The sequence below is a fragment of the Trachypithecus francoisi genome, unplaced genomic scaffold, assembly GCF_009764315.1.
Source record: "Trachypithecus francoisi isolate TF-2019V2 unplaced genomic scaffold, Tfra_2.0 Lachesis_group6, whole genome shotgun sequence".
In the NCBI taxonomy this organism is placed as follows: Eukaryota; Metazoa; Chordata; class Mammalia; order Primates; family Cercopithecidae; genus Trachypithecus; species Trachypithecus francoisi.
Window position 1 is genome coordinate 420,906 of NW_022681471.1, and position 17,737 is coordinate 438,642.

The 17,737-nt window shown below is 44.5% G+C and overlaps 1 protein-coding gene across 1 annotated transcript in view; it reads right to left on the reverse strand.

Annotated features, from left to right (window-relative positions):
• The window catches only part of MTM1 (myotubularin 1), a 115,231-nt gene extending 114,645 nt beyond the window's left edge, over positions 1 to 586 (reverse strand). Inside the window, exon 1 of the mRNA XM_033202074.1 lies at positions 472 to 586. The gene's annotated coding sequence lies outside the window, so the exon portion shown is untranslated. The remainder of the gene's footprint in view (positions 1 to 471) is intronic.
• Positions 587 to 17,737: the final 17,151 nt, after the last annotated feature.

A 17,737-nucleotide genomic window follows, 5' to 3' on the forward strand; every position in this document is an offset into this window, starting at 1 on the left:
TTCAAGACCAGCCTGACCAACATGGTGAAACACTGTCTCTACTAAAATACAAAAATTAGCCGGGTGTGGAGGTGCGCATCTGTAATCCCAGTTACTCAGGATGCAGTGAGCTAAGAGTTGCTCCACTGCACTCCAGCCTGGGTGACAAAGCAAGACTCTGTCTCAAAAAAAAAAAAAAAGCTGATATTTAAGCATGGGAAGAAGACAAGAAGACATAGCCTCAGTTAAGATTCCTAAGGCTGCCCAGAATTGTCTATCTCCTTTTTGTTGGTTGGTTGATTGTTGGTTGGTTGTTTTCTAAGAGGCTTGGGGCCTTCAAGGGGAGAGAGTGGTGATGTTTGCCCTGAAAATAACAAGGATGTGCTACCCAGTCTGTTCACCATCACAATCAAGATACAGAACATTTCTATCACTCCTGAAGCAGGAGAAGACAGAGCTCAGACCCATGGGGGCAGGACAGAGAGAGCTTACCTGGATGCGGGAGGCCTGGGATCTACGACCCAGACAGAGAGAGCATTACCCTTGTGGGCCCCAGGGATCAGAAGCTTCCCCCAGCTTCTCTCCGGGAGCTGCCACTGATCTGCAGGCACATGTGCAGTGGGGCTCCAGGAGACCTTAAGAGCCGACCTGTACTCTCTGCTCCTGGGCAGATGAGACTGCTATTGCTTCTCACTGGTATTTTCCTTCCACTTTCTCACAGAACTCAATGTTAAGTTGGAACCTCTTTGAGGAGGCCCTGCTGGTCAGCAGGTTCTATTTTGCCAGGTGCTAGATGGAAGTTTGAGCCAAGTAATGGGACATGAAAACACATACAGAGAGAAACCCAGGTTCTTTGTCTCAGGGCTTCTTGGACACAGAGGCCAGCACAAAGGGCTTATGGTTATGACATCACAATGTTTCCAAGTGCCAGTCCTGTTTGTTTCCTTCATCGCTAGGCACATACAGGGTATTCACTGAGGACTTTGAGTTCTAGTCCACAGGCAACACCATGACAAAATCGCCCCAGGCCCCAGTCAGATCACAAATAAAACTAAACCCAACTCACAAGATCCTCTCCTTCTACCCCCAATTACAAGGACTTAAATAAAATAAAAATAAAAGAAACCTCAGTTCTTACACTAAATAACTTTTAAGAAAGTAAGCCCTATGAGGAAATGTTTCAGAATACAGTCAAGCGTTTTTTACTCAAAACAGGCTTTTTAAAAAGAGCTTTATCTTTTATTTGAGGGGCCTGATTCATGTTGAGGTATGTAGTATGCTACTTCTCAAACACAGATTTGGAGACCCTAGATTAAAACCAAGAGAGAATATATGAGAAGGGAAAAAATAAAAGATAAAAAAAACCTGAGGCCGGGTATGGTGGCTCATGCCTGTAATCCCAACACTTCAGGAGGCCAAGGCGGTTGGATCACTTGAAGTCCCACTTGAGGTTTGAGACCAGCCTGGCCAATATGGTGAAACCCTGTCTCTATTAAAAATACAAAAATTAGCCAGGTGTGGTGGCAGGTGCCTGTAATTCCAGCTACTTGGGAGGCTGAGGCAGAGAATCGCTTGAACCCAGGAGGTGGAGGTTACTGTGAGCCGAGATCACACCACCACACTCCAGCCTGGGTGACAGGGTGAGACTGCCTCAAAAAACAAAAACAAAAACAAAAACAAAACTGAATGTGTCAGCAAATATTTGCTGAACCTGAAAGAAATTGTGTTATTTAAGATTAATTAATCAAAATGAATAAAATAGGAATAAACTTAACCAAGGAGGCAAAAGACTGTTGCAATGAAAACTGCAAAATATTACTAAAATAAATTAGACACAAATAAATGGAAAGACAGCTGTGTTCAGGGATTAGAAGACTCAATATTGTTAACATGTAAATACATTCCAAAGTGATCCACAAATTCAATGTAATCGCTATCAAAATCTCAATGGCAGAGATATTTTATTTTTAGACTAGAAAAATACATCATAAAATTCATGTGAAAATCAAGGGGCCCCAAATAGCCAAAATGATCTTGAAAAGAAGAATGAACTTGGAGATCTCACGTTTCCTGATTTCAAAACATTACAAACCTATAGTAATCAAAATAATGTGATACTGGCATAAAGACAGACATTTATACCAGTGGGATAGAATAAAGAGACCAGACAGAAACCTTAAAATATATGGTCAAATGATTTTTAGACAAAGGTGCCAAGATTATTCAATGGGGAGAGGACATCATTTCAACAAATGGTGTTGGGAAAACCAGATATCCACATGCAAAAGAATGAAGTTAGACCCTTACCATACACCATATACAAAAATTAACTGGAAATGGATGAAAGATCCAAATGTAAGCGCTAAAAGTATAAAACTTTTAGCAGAAAACACAGGGGAAAGCTTCTTGCCAGGATGTGGCAATGACTCTTTAGCTATGACACCAAAAGCACAGCAACAAATGTAAAGTAGATAAATGAAGTACATCAAAATTAAAAACTTCTGTGCATCAAAAGAAACAAAAGAGTGAAAATGCAACCTAAAGAATGTAAGAAAATATTTGCAAATCACATATCTGATGAACGATTAATATCCAGAATATATAAAGAACCCCTACAAGTCAACAACAAAAAACTCCATTAAAAATGGGCAAAGAACTTAAATAGACATTAGGGAAATGCAAATCAAAACCACAATGAGATATCAGCTCACTCCCATTAGGATAGCTACTATTAAACACACACACACACACACACAAACACACACAAGCCAGGTGCAGTGGCTCATACCTGTAAACCCAGCATTTTTGGATGCCAAGCCGGGAGGATTGCTTGGGCCCAGGAGTTCAAGACCAGCCCGGGCAACATAATGAGACCCCTGTCTCTACAAAATATTTGAAAAATTAGCCAGGTGTGGTGGTACATGCCTGTAGTCCCAGCTATTCAGGAGGTTGAGGCTAGAGGACTGTTTGAACCTGAGAGGTCAAGGCTGCAGTGAGCCATGATGGCACCACTGCACTCCAGCCTAGACAACAAAGCATGACTTTGTCAAAAAAGACAAAAAAAACAAAAAACAAAAACCCCAAAACAATAAAACAAATGAACAAACAAAAACCCCACAGAAAATAACAAATTGTTATGAGCATGTGGATAAATTGGAACCCTCATGCATTGCTGGTGGTAATGTAAAGTGGTGCATCTGCTGTGGAAAACAGTATGATGGTTCCTCAAAATATTAAATACATAATTACCATAGGATCCAGCAATTCCCCTTTTGGGTATATACCCAACAGAATAGAAAGCAGGGTCATAAAGAGATGTTGTACACCCGTGTTCATAGCAACATCATTCACAATAGCCAAAAGCTGGAGGCGATGCAAGTGTTCATTGATGATCAAAGGAGAGAGATGGATAAACAAAATTTGGCATATACATACAATGGGATATTAGTCTTAAAAAGGAGGAAAATTCTGATACACGCTACAACATAGATAAACCTTGGGGACATCATGTTAAATGAAATAAGCCAGTCAAAAAAGGCAAATACAGCCTGGGCACAGTGGCTCAACGCCTGTAATCCCAGCACTTTGGGAGGCTGAGGAGGGTGGATCACCTGAGGTCAAGAGACCAGCCTGACCAATGTGATGAAACCCCATCTCTACTAAAATAACAACAACAACAACAAAATTAGCTGGGCATGGTGGCGCACCCCTGTAATCCCAGCTACTCAGGAGGCCGAGGCGGGAGAATTGCTTGAACCCGGGAGGTGGAGGTTGCAGTGCACCAAGATCGCGCCACTGCACTCCAGCCTGGGCGACAGAGCGAGACGCCATCTCAAAATTAAAAAAAAAAAAAGGGCAAATAATGTAAGATATGAGGTCCCTAGAGTAGTCAAATTCATAGAGGCAGACATTAGAATGATGAGGGCCAGGGGCTGGGGGAAGGGGGAAAAAGGGAGTTATTGTTTAATGGGTATAGTGTTTCAGTTTTGCAGGATGAAAAGAGTTCTGGAGATTGGTTTCACAACAATGTGAATGTACCTAACACTATTACACCGTATGCTCAAAATGATTAAGATTGTAATTTTATCATGTTATCATAATTTTATCATAAAATTTTATGTCATGTTTATTTTACCACCATTGAAAAAAATTAATTAAGCCCTCAAAAGTAGCTTGAGCTTAGGGGACCAAAAACCCAGTCTCGTTGATAACGTTCTCTGTGGTTCATCTCAGACGTGATTGTACCTTTCAAGGTCAGCTTCCACCCAGGACAGGAGGTCTCGTGTCCTGCCTCAGAAACAAAGCCTCCCACAGGGAGCCAGAAGTAACTAAGAGCCCAAGTCCCAGGTGACTAGAAGGATGAGGAAGCCAGAACACATGTCCTTTCCAAAATAAATACTACTCCTCTTTGTTTCACTGCCAAAAACTCATGAGAGTCGTGAAGGCGGTGGGAGGAGGATCTTCTCCCAGAATATCTTCCAGACCCCTCCTCTCCACTGGGGAGAACAAACACCAGAGAGAAGCCTGGAGGGGCTGTGTAGGGGAGCAGGATGCAAAGGATCCCACTCGTCAGGAGGTAGGGAGCTGAGGCACAGTTCTTTGAGAGAATGCCTCAGATAGAGTCTAACAAAGGCACGCCCTTTCCAGTTAGAGTCTCCAGAGATCACTTCAAAAAGGTCATTGACCAATGGGTGGGGGAAGTGCACTCCCCCACTCCCCAGGAAGCCTGTTAACCCTATTAATCATCAGGTGAGGGCCTCCTGGGGTAGCTTTTTGTGAACAGAATGGAGTCTCAGCCACCTCCCCAATCCTACCCCTTACCCCTACCCCTGTCAGGCCCCTAGGAAGTAAAAACGTAGCACTTTCGCAGAAGTATTTCTAGTGACAGCTGGAGACCACCCGCCTGCCCTTCCTCACACCATGAGAGCTGATGGGAACAAAGCTGAAGCACTAGGGAGTGAGAGCATTGGCAGTTTCCCAGACTACTAAGAACCTGAGCTCTCAGTGCCGCACGTGGAACCCTACCTGTTTAGGCTAAGCATCCCTCAAACCGCCAAGCCCTAACCCCCCAACACATGCCCCCCAACATAGAACATTGTGCATGTTCTCATTTAATAGCTTTACTAAGATATGATTTACTCACTATAAAATTCACCCACATAAAGTATACAATTAAACGGTTTTTAGTATATTCAGAGCTAGCTCTACAACCATCACTGCTATCTATGTCCAGAATATTGCATCATCCCCAAGGAAAACCAAAAACCATTAGCAGTCATTCGCCATTTCTCCTTCTCCACTATCCCTTGGCAATCATTTTCTCTATGAATTTGCATATTCTGGACATTTCATATAAATGAAATCATAGAATATGTGGCCTTTTATGTCTGGCTTCTTTCACTTAGCATCATGTTTTTGAGGTTCATCCATTTTGTAACATGAATCACCGCTTCATTCCTTTTTATGGCTGAATAATATTTCTTTTTTATGTTTACCAGTTTATTATAAAGGATATTACAAAGGATACAGATGAAGAGACACATAGGGTGAGGTATGGGGGAAGGGGCATGGAGCTTCTATGCCCTCCCTGGGCACACCACCTTTCAGGAACCTCCACATGTTCAGCTATCTGGAATTTCCCCGAACCCAGTCCTTTTGGTTTTTATGGAAGCTTCATGATGTCAGCATTCCTTCCCCCAGGATCCTGTCTGGAGAGGATCTTAAGACACACAATCAGAAAGGCTAGGGAGTAGCCGGGCGCGGTGGCTCAAGCCTGTAATCCCAGCACTTTGGGAGGCCGAGACGGGCGGATCACGAGGTCAGGAGATCAAGACCATCCTGGCTAACACGGTGAAACCCCGTCTCTACTAAAAAATACAAAAAACTAGCCGGGCGACGTGGTGGCGCCTGTAGTCACAGCTACCCGGGAGGCTGAGACAGGAGAATGGCATGAACCCGGGAGGCGGAGCTTGCAGTGAGCTGAGATCAGGCCACAGCACTCCAGCCTGGGTGACAGAGCGAGACTCCGTCTCAAAAAAAAAAAAAAAAAAAAGAAAGGCTAGGGAATATTAGAGTCTTGCCTTGGAGCAGGTGAAAGGGGGGCAGGAGAAGGTCCCAGAGATTCTGTTTCCTGAGGTCTGCTCCTGAGGCCTAACAAATCCAACATTTTAATCAATAACCATGACAAGGGCTATGGGAGTCATGAGCCAGGAATCCTGGATGAAAACCAATAGATATCATAACACTACAGGCCATCCCCTGGTTTTTGACCACGGATCCCTTACAGCAAAATGAATATGCACAATTATTAATAAGTACTCCAGTCCATCATATTGTATGACTGTCTCCCAGGGTGAGGGCACTCAGGTTAGTAGAGTTTCTTTCAGTCTTGTCAGGTTCCAAAACCGGTCTTAGCAAACATACAGCCTTACCCTTTCAGGCACCTGGAATAATTGAGCTAAGAGATGATGTCATCTCTTGCTCTGATACTCCTTTGAGTTGTTAGTGCAATACAGGATTTCCCACAATTTATAACCCACTTACTCGTTTATTTACCCTCAGCTATTATTCCTTCTTTTCTCCATTTGTCTTTTATTTTTACCCAAACTTTTCCACCTTTGGAAGGGACACTAAGTTTGCCACTGTGCCGGTCCAGATTGCTGGTAGCAATACTAGTCTAGTAGGTGGTTCCTCCTCCATCCATTTCCATACACATAGGGTAGGGTTACATAGGTTCCAAACTAGCAAGTATGGTGGAATAATATTTCATTGGAATATTTCCTACCGTCTTTTGTTTATTCATTCATCTGTTGATGGCCATTTGGGTTGTTTCCACCTTTTGGTTCTTACGAATAATGCAGCTATGAACATTTGTGTATAACTTTTTGTGTAGACATAGGTTTTCATTTCCCTTGGGTGCATCACAAGGAGTGGAATTACTAAGTCATAGCGTAGCTTCATGTTTAACATTTGGAGGAACTGCCAGACTGTTTTCCAAAGAGGCTGCACAATTTTACATTTCCACCAGCAACGTATGAAGGTTCCACTGTCTACATCTCCTCACCAACACTTGTTATTTTTTATTTTTTTATTTTTTTATTTTTTTATTTTTTTTATTATACTTTAAGTTCTAGGGTACATGTGCATAACGTTTATATCATGTATAACTCCCCAATGCAATCCCTCCCTCCTCCCCCCTCCCCCTGATAGGCCCCAGTGTGTGATGTTCCCCTTCCTGAGTCCAAGTGATCTCATTGTTCAGTTCCCACCTATGAGTGAGAACATGCGGTGTTTGGTTTTCTCTTCTTGTGATAGTTTGCTAAGAATGATGGTTTCCAGCTGCATCCATGTCCCTACAAAGGACGCAAACTCATCCTTTTTGATGGCTGCATAGTATTCCATGGTGTATATGTGCCACATTTTCTTAATCCAGTCTGTCACAGATGGACATTTGGGTTGATTCCAAGTCTTTGCTATTGTGAATAGTGCCGCAATAAACATACTTGTGCATGTGTCTTTGTAGTAGAGTAATTTATAATCCTTTGGGTATATACCCAGTAGTGGGATGGCTGGGTCATATGGTACCTCTAGTTCTAGATCCTTGAGGAATCGCCATACTGTTTTCCATAAGGTTGAACTAGTTTACAATCCCACCAACAGTGTAAAAGTGTTCCTATTTCTCCACATCCTCTCCAACATCTATTGTTTCCTGACTTCTTAATGATTGCCATTCTAACTGGTGTGAGATGGTATCTCATTGTGGTTTTGATTTGCATTTCTCTGATGGCGAGTGGAACGTACCTCAAAATAATAAGAGCTATTTACGACAAACCCACAGCTAATATCATACTGAATGGGCAAAAACTGGAAAAATTCCCTTTGAAAACTGGCACAAGACAGGATGCCCTCTCTCACCACTCCTATTCAACATAGTGTTGGAAGTTCTGGCTAGGGCAATCAGGCAAGAGAAAGAAATCAAGGGTATCCAGTTAGGAAAAGAAGAAGTCAAATTGTCCCTGTTTGCAGATGACATGATTGTATATTTAGAAAACCCCATCGTCTCAGCCCAAAATCTCCTTAAGCTGATAAGCAACTTCAGCAAAGTCTCAGGATACAAAATTAATGTGCAAAAATCACAAGCATTCTTATACACCAGTAACAGACAAGCAGAGAGCCAAATCAGGAATGAACTTCCATTCACAATTGCTTCAAAGAGAATAAAATACCTAGGAATCCAACTTACAAGGGATGTAAAGGACCTCTTCAAGGAGAACTACAAACCACTGCTCAGTGAAATCAAAGAGGACACAAACAAATGGAAGAACATACCATGCTCATGGATAGGAAGAATCAATATCGTGAAAATGGCCATACTGCCCAAGGTTATTTATAGATTCAATGCCATCCCCATCAAGCTACCAATGAGTTTCTTCACAGAATTGGAAAAAACTGCTTTAAAGTTCATATGGAACCAAAAAAGAGCCCGCATTGCCAAGACAATCCTAGGTCAAAAGGACAAAGCTGGAGGCGTCACGCTACCTGACTTCAAACTATACTACAAGGCTACAGTAACCAAAACAGCATGGTACTGGTACCACAACAGAGAAATAGACCAATGGAACAGAACAGAGTCCTCAGAAATAATACCACACATCTACAGCCATCTGATCTTTGACAAACCTGACAAAAACAAGAAATGGGGAAAGGATTCCCTGTTTAATAAATGGTGCTGGGAAAATTGGCTAGCCATAAGTAGAAAGCTGAAACTGGATCCTTTCCTTACCCCTTATACGAAAATTAATTCAAGATGGATTAGAGACTGAAATGTTAGACCTAATACCATAAAAACCCTAGAAGAAAATCTAGGTAGTACCATTCAGGACATAGGCATGGGCAAGGACTTCATGTCTCAAACACCAAAAGCAACGGCAGCAAAAGCCAAAATTGACAAATGGGATCTCATTAAACTAAAGAGCTTCTGCACAGCAAAAGAAACTACCATCAGAGTGAACAGGCAACCTACAGAATGGGAGAAAATTTTTGCAACCTACTCATCTGACAAAGGGCTAATATCCAGAATCTACAAAGAACTCAAACAAATATACAAGAAAAAAACAAACAACCCCATCAAAAAGTGGGGAAAGGATATGAACAGACATTTCTCAAAAGAAGACATGCATACAGCCAACAGACACATGAAAAAATGCTCGTCATCACTCGCCATCAGAGAAACACTTGTTATTATCCATCATTTGTATTACAGTATGACATGGTACTTCATTGTGGTTTTAATTTGCATGTCTCAATAAGTAATAAACTTGAACATTTTTATTTGCTTACTGGTCATGTATTTGTATATCGTCTTTGAAGAAATGTCTACTCAACTATTTTGCCTGTTTTTTTTAAACTGGGTAATTTGTTTTTCTATTATTAAGTTGTAAGAATTCTTTATATATTTTGGATACCCATTATCAACTATATACAATTTGCAAAAATTTTCCCCCTTTCTGTGCATTCTATTTTCACTTTCTAGATAGGGTCTGTTGACACATAAAAGTTTCTCATTTTGAAAAAGTCCAATTTATCTGTTTCCTCTTTTTTTGAGATGGAGTCTTGCTCTGTCACCCAAGCTGAAGTGCAGTGGCGTGATCTCAGCTCACTGAAAGCTCCGCCTCCTGGGTTCACGCCATTATTCTGCTTCAACCTCCCAAGTAGCTGGGACTACAGGCGTCCACCACCACGCCCAGCTAATTTTTTTGTATTTTTAGTAGAGATGGGGGTTTCACCGTGTTAGCCAGGATGGTCTCAATCTCCTGACCTGTTGGTCTGCCCACCTCAGCCTCCCAAAGTGCTGGGATTACAGGTGTGAGCCATCGCGCCCGGCCAATTTATCTGTTTTCTTATTTCATCGCTTGTGCTTTTGGTGCCATATCTAAGAAACCATCATTAAATTCAAGGTCATAAAGATTTACCACTATGTTTTCTTCCGGGAGTTTTACAGTTTTAGTTAGCTCTTACATGTAGGTCTATAATCCACTTTGAATTAATGTTTTAACATGATGTGAGGTGGGGGTCCAACTTCATAATTTTGTATGTGGATACCCAATTGTTTCAGCACTAGTTTTTGAAAAAACTGTTTTCTCTCCCATTGAATTGTCTTGGCATCTTTGTCAAAATTTGACCATAAATTGTGAGGGTTTATTTCCAGACCCTCAATTCTATTCCATTGATCTGTCTATCCTAATGCCAGTACCACACTTCTCTCTCTCTCTCTTCTCTCCAGGTTCATTGGGAAGGCCACCTTGGGTGACTCCTAATATATCCAGTGCTTTCAAGGTCTTCAAGCACTCTAAATTCCTCTTCTTATCTGGCCCACAAAACAGCCTTAGAAGACAAATAAATAGGTGACCATCCCTTTTTTACAGATGAGGAAACTGAGTCTCAGGGAGGCTGTGAGTATCTCAAGGTAATTGTGCTGATAGGTGGTGGAACTGGGACCAGAATCCCAGCTTTCACCTGTAAAACTGAGCTCCTTCCTGGACAGCACACTTTGCTCTTTAAAAGGTACGACTACATCCATACACAATGGGATACTATTCAGCATTAAAAAGGAAGGAAATTCTGTCATTTGCAACAACATGCATGAACCTGCAGAACATCATGTTAAGTGAAATAAACCAGGCACAGAAAGTCATATACAGCATGATCTCACTCGTATGTAGAATCTAAAAAACTTGAACTCATAGAAGCAGAGAGTAGAATGGTGGTTACCAGGGACTGGGTGTAGAGGGCTGGGGAGATGTTAGTCAAAAAAGTCAACAAACCAAAAGTTTTTTAAAAGGTATGACTTTGAAGACATGCTATTTGACTTTTTAAATAAAAATAGCTCCCAGGGCTTTTTTCCCCTACCCTAGGTAGTTCATAAAGGTATTCTGAGACTTAATGTAGCCCACATAAGCGTAAATCTTTTATCGACTGTCAAGGGTTAAATACACGTGAGGAGTTATTAGTTGTGCATTTCTGAAACAACTCTTACTTGAAATCTCAGGATCAGAGGTGAAAGTGGGCCATTTCCTATACCTCCACTCATACTGCAGCTATCATTGGACAGCAAAGGACAGTGACTATATCACTTTGCTGTCCAGGTGGAACAGTCACTATGAGACCCACTATTGTCCCAGTTATGTTTATTGTTCAGGAAGCCCTCAATATCACATGATATCCCTTCAGGGAGGGAGGTAAATATAGTATCTTTTTTTGACTCATAGTATTGTTCAGCTAGTGTGTTACATGCTTACATTAAATTAAACTTAACATTGCCTCAATAAACCGGGATTGAGTACCTCTGATGTTCTAGACACAGGATTATGCACTAGAGAGGACACATAGAGGATTAAGACACAGCCAAGATAGGCAGGCAATGACAGTTTTACAGGGAAGATGTTTCTTCATTCAAATTTGGCAAGTTTTTATTGTGTGCCAGGACACAAACATGGTCCTACCACTAGTTAGGAGCAATTAATGGATTACCATAATGGATACCAACTCCCACAAATAGCTAATCACAGCCTGGGCTACAGACCATGAAGGGTGTTATGAGAGCAGTGACCAGGGGACATCCCTGAAGAAGGTACATTGGAGTTCACATGGCATATAGTGATACACGCTATAGGCTGGAGATGTGCAAATTGCCATGGTAGTTCAGGGGCTGAACTGATGAAATCTTGGGTGAGGTAGGGTATGTTTCATAGCAACAGTGATGTTTGGAATGGGCTTTGACCAATGACCACGTAGAATAGGAAAGGAGCATCACTCTGAGCTAGAGTTAGCACAGACAGAAGCTAGGGCGACCACAGAACACATGGCCCAAACCAGGAGACCTTTGAAAGGTGGCACTGTTCACTATGATGCAGGAACAACAGGCATAAGCTGGGGCTGTCCCTGTAAACCTGGACATGTGATCTCCCTAGCAAAAGCACACGATGGTGAGTGTAATGACACCCAAGCATTTGGGCTTCAGAGCAGCTAGAATGTAGAATTGGGAGTGGGAAGGACTGGGAGGGAAGATGAGTACATTGGTTTGCTAGAGCTGCCATAACAAGAACCACCAATGGAGTGGCTTAAGCCACAGAAATTAGTCCTCTTTCTGGAGACTAGAAGTTGGAAATCACGATGTTGGCAAGGCCACGCTCCCTTTGAAGGTACTAGGCTAAGGTGTGTTCCCAGCCTCTCTCCTAGTTTCTGGTAGTTCCCTGGCTTGTGGCAGTATAACTCCTATCCTAAGGTGGTGGTCTCCTTATGTGGGTGTCTATCTCTGGGTTTGAATTTCCTCTTTTTATGAGAAAAGCAGTCATATTGGATTACGGTTCACCCCAATGACTTCATCTGAACTTAATCATCTGAAAAGACCCTATTTCCAAATAAGGTCACATTCACAAACACTGGGATTAGGACTTCAACATCTTTTGGGAGAACACAATTCAACCCTTAATAGTGAGGCAGAAGATGATTATAGCTGTGAAAGAATGCCACGCTAGTCTCATCTATCCTGAAAATCATGGGGAACTATGACCAGTTGGTGAGCTGGAGTACAGTTTAGTCTGTGTCAAAACAGTAACCCTGGCAGCCCAGTCCTTTAATCTGGTGCAATTGGAGATAGACAATGCTTTTTTGGCTTTTAAAATTCTCCCCCCAGTTATAAAAATACCTTTTTTGGTATTGCACTTCCTTGTGGGAATCAAAGAAGGCAAAATATGAATCCTGAAAATAATGGGATCCTTTTAATCGAAAGGTTATTTTCTCACTCTCAAATCATTTTTAGTACCCCAGCTTGCAAGATAACAAGTGCTTTCTCTATTAGAATACACAGTGTAGGATGACTTTCAGTACATGCTGTGGGGTGGAATACAAAGTTGTTTAATCTTATGGGTTAACTTTAGGTATGGTTGTCAATGCTTTGCTGCTGTGTGTGATGTATCATCAGCATGCAAAAATCTCATTTGCCTTTGATTCCTGACTTCCAACAGGGGTTTCCACATGGCTCCATGGAACTCTAGGGTCCAATGGTGCTTCCAGAAGTGCCCTAGAACTGCCTGGAGGGTGGAGACGGCAAACCAGAGAAGCTCAGCTTGGGCTGCTTTTACACTTGTCAGATTTGTCTGAAAACTGCCTTGCACTCTTTTTGTAAAAAGTTGGGAAAATCTGGGACTTTGTGCCCACAGCCAGCTTCTCTCAGCCTAAGGCAAACCCATTTGGCCATTAAATGGAGTCCACGGTATTCCTTCATCTAGCAACTATTTATTGAGCACCTACTACATACCTGACACTGTTCAAGAGAGATGGCAGTGTACAGGCATGTGTTTCTGTGGTTAGCTCTTTGGAGGGGAATTTGGTGGCAGTGGAAGCCATTACGGAGCACATTTTTCTCAATCAACGGTATCCTAATAGGATCTAAGAAAGGCCATTTCTGAAATGCCTGCATAGGCACAGAATTTAGTTAGGAGTGTGTGGTGGGTTGAATAACGCCCACCTCCACCTCCCCCTGACCCAAATTAACGCCCACGGAGAACCTCAGGATGTGGCCTTATTTGGAAGTAGGGTCTTTGCCGATGAAATGAGTTAAGGATCTCGAGGTGAAAACATCCTGGATTTAGGGTGGGCCCTGCATCCAAAGACTTGTATTTGTGTATGTTTGTGTATGTGTGTGTGTTTTGTTTTTGAGACAGAGTCTCGCTCTGTTACCCAGGCTAGAGTGCAGTGGCGTGCTCTTAGCACACTGCAACCTCTGCCTCGCGGGTTCAAGCGATTCTCCTGCCACAGCCTTCCAAGTAGCTGGGACTACAGACACGTGCCACCGCGCCCGGCTAATTTTTTTGCATTTTTAGTAGAACCGGGGTTTCACCGTGTTAGCCAGGATGGTATCGATCTTCTGACCTCGTGATCCACCCGCCTTGGCTTCCCAAAGTGCTGGGATTACAGGCGTGAGCCACCACACCCTGCCTGGTGTGTTCTTATAAGAAGGGGAGAGGACATAGAGGCACAAAGAGAGCAGAGGGCCATGTGAAGATGGAGGCAGAGGTTGAAGTGATGTGGCCACAGACTAAGGAACACCTGGGGCTACCAGAAGCTGGAAGCAGAAAGGAAGGATCCTCCCCTAGGGCACTCAGAGAGCACAGCCCTGCCATGACCATGATTTCGGACTTCCAAGCCTCTAGACTTATGAGACAAAACATTCTGACGTTTTAAGCGATGGAGTTTGTGGTACAATACTTTGTTCTGGCAGAAGGAGAGGGACAGACCACATCCATTTCCACACGCGTCCTCACAGTCCTGCTGGAGCTGGGACACTTGCTGCTTTCCTGCTTCCTCGTCCTCGTCCTCTTTCTCACCAGCTCAGCAAGGGCTGGCTGTGAGCTCCAGAACGCTATTGGGAGAAGTCTAGACAAGGGAGGGCCAAGTCTGGACCACTTCTGCTTCCCTCACCTCTTATCTCAAGGTCAACATGTCCCACGCACAGTGATTGCAGTAGCAGCCCTGGTCCTTCTGCATGGCCCAGCCTAACCAGCGCAGACTGGCCAGCACAACTTCTGCGGACAACATTAACCCAAACAAGCCCTACTCCCCTCCCCGACATGCCATCCATCCTGTACCCTCTATCTTATGGCCTCCCACAGGCTGATAGAAAGTGGGGCACAGTTAAGCCCATGCTGGCTGGGTCTTGGTTGTTTCAACTCTGGGAGCTATTATCAGGAAACTCCTCTTGAGAAATCCGCCTCAGTGAAGGGTGAAGAGTGGCAATTGTGTGAACAAAACACCCCAAGCTTGACTCCCACACCTGGCTGTCTCAGGGCCATCTACCTACTCCCATCCTATCAAGAGTGCCTGTTTCTCGAGCATGGAACTTATCTTATCTTCCCATGTCATGATGAATCCTCACAACTCCCTTTGAGGGAAGGATGATTACTGTGCCCACTTCAGAGAGGAGGACACAGAAGTTCACAGATGTTCAGGGATCTTCCCTAAGTCACATGTCTCTTAAGTGACCCAGAGATTTCGACCCAAGGTTGCTGGACTCCAGCCCCTCTGTGTTTGCTCCTTGCTCTGCTGCACCCCTTGTTTGCAGAGGGTGAGCTTCAGCCACAGCCACATCACCCCCAACCACATTCAGCAGCTGCCTCTTTTTTGTTTGTTTGTTTTATTCATTGCAGGACCTGCCCATGGGCTGCCTCCTAAGCCTCTTCTTCCTATAGTCAGTTTATGGAGCTAAAAAGAAGGCACAGGGTCAACCATCCTTGGGGTGCCTGTTTCAGGAGAGATGTCGATCTTTTAAATAATTTCCCCAAATACCTCTAACTAGTAAAAAAGCAAACAAAAGCATTGCTAGTTTGAAATTTACTTCCTATTTACAGTGGTTAGCATATTTATTTTAGGCCAAATTAAGGTCTGATCTTACATATAACACGCATCCACCATATATCATCTAACGGTGAGCCCCGATGACCCCTTCTCTCCATTTTTGGTGATTCTGGGAGTTTAGATAGCTGTTGGGCCTGGCATACCCTCAGTTGAGAAGTATGGGAAAAGCACAGGTAACTGTCTTTCAGATTTGGCTTCCCAGTTTGCACTGCAATCCCACAAGGGCAGAGCTTGTAGGGAAAGCCTGCTAGGTTTCCTCAGGTATCCTCAGACAGAAAGGAATGTGTAATGAGGCACAAACCCCAAGAGTGCTACCCAGAGGGAAATTGGCCTCCTCTGACAGTAGTTCCTGGGGCCACAAGTACTCCCAGGGAGCCCCCAAGTTGCTCTCAGGACTGTACCAGTTCAGGCTCCCCTCCCCTACTTGACCTCAAACCAGGCTTGAACTCCCCCCTTCCTGGCTCTCTCCCTTTGCACTCAAGGACTTCACTGCTCACCCCCATGGGGAAGCAGACAGGCGGGCACCACCTTCCCAAGCCAGGGGAGAATGACAAACTCCACAACCTCCCTGAGCTCTCAGGGAATTGTCCCTGGTGGGTAGGTCCTGAGCCCCTTTTAGAAGTCAACTTCAGGAAGCCTCTGGGCCTCCCACCTTTATTCCTTAGGTAGGACACAGCCTACTTCCTCTCTTCCTCCCCTCCCCTGCTGTAGGCTCCCCTCCTCTATCATGCAGGCCCACCCCTGCAACTGGGTCAGCGAGCAATAGCCTGGACCCCAGTTCAAGGATGCAGGGCTCCAGGACACCTTTTCATTTGAGGGGAGCACCGGACTGGGCACTCTAGTCAATGGGGTCCCTGCTCTTCCTAGACAAGTTCACCTCGGCCCATTCCCACATCTCACCTTCAAAAGTTGCCAGAATTGGAAAGTAAAAATACAGGTCACTCACTTACATTTGAGTGCCATGTAAACAATGAATTTTGTTGTATGTCCCATGTAATATTTGAAATATATTAAAAATGATGTGTGCGTGGTGAGTGTGTGTGTCTGAAATTCAAACGTAACTGGCAATCCTTCTGCCACCCGCCTAGACTAATGAGTCACAACCCCACTGGTGTTTTCACAGGACAGCAAGTCAAGCCACCAGTCTAGGCTGGAGACAAATGATACCAACCGTGGTGTCAGAAAACAAGTTTGAGCTTTCCCACCCTTCTCAGTAAGTGGCTCCGCTCTTGTTCTCTGCAGAACACCCAGCCATGCTCAGACTACATTGTCCTCTGTGTCCAGAGTCATACCTTAGGCACAGCCCTTACTAGCTTCCAGTAAAATCATAGGGTTTCACATCTACTGGGCTTTGAGCTTCTTGAGGGCTAGGACTGGTGCTGATGGATCTCCTCTCTCCCCTCCTTACAGTGCCCAGCAGAATTCAGGACGCAGAGTGGGGAGAGCTCAGAAATGACTTGGTGAGTGAACACTTGCATGAATGAATGAATGCACGCCCCTGATTGCATCTAAGGGGCGGTCTTGTGAAAGGCCACACCTGGGATGTCTGGCTTTATTCTCTAGAATGGTGGGTCTCTAAGGGCAGGGGTCTTACCTGTTTTGTTCCCTGCTCTGTTTCTAGCACCTAACACCTTGCTGATACCCAGTAGGTGCTCAGTAAACACATATTGCACGAATCAGCAGCTGTGTTTACAGTTGACTGGGCCGATCGATCTTATCAACCTGTTTCCTAGCTTGGATCTCTTTCCCCACCTCCATTAACAATTCAGAGATGGCTGCTCCTCCTCTCCCACAGAGGCAGTGGGCTGAGTGGACAGTGACTAAGGGCAGGGAGGGCAGCAGGTCTCACTCTCTCTGTCGAAGGAGACTTCAAGGCTGGCTGAGGGAAAGGAAAAAGAAGGCTCACTTAGAAGGGAAGCGTGCAGTGAGCAAGGCCAGGTCGTGCCAGGCAGGAAAGGGGCAATTGGAAGGGCAGACACGGGTGCTGGGGAAGTGGCCGAAGCCCGGGCCGGCTTTTCTGAGTCCGAGTCGTAAAGCGGAGAAGACTCGCACCAGAGCAGGCGGCTGGACGACGGGGATTTGCAAGAACCCGGCACAGAAGCGGCTCTGTAGCCGGCTGGGACTGGCGGCCGAGCACGTGACCGGCCGGGCCAATGGAGAGGCAGTGAGGTCCGCAGTCAAGGGCACAGAGTGGCGCGGAGCCTCGCGCGCGGTCGGAACAGGCCAAGGGCTTAGGGGACCTGTGCCAACCCTCGGGTGCGGAGGAAGGGGCGTGGGGCCTGCCAAGCGAAGCACCCGGGCCCTGCCCCGCTACCGGAGCCTGTCTGGCACAAACTCCAGCCTG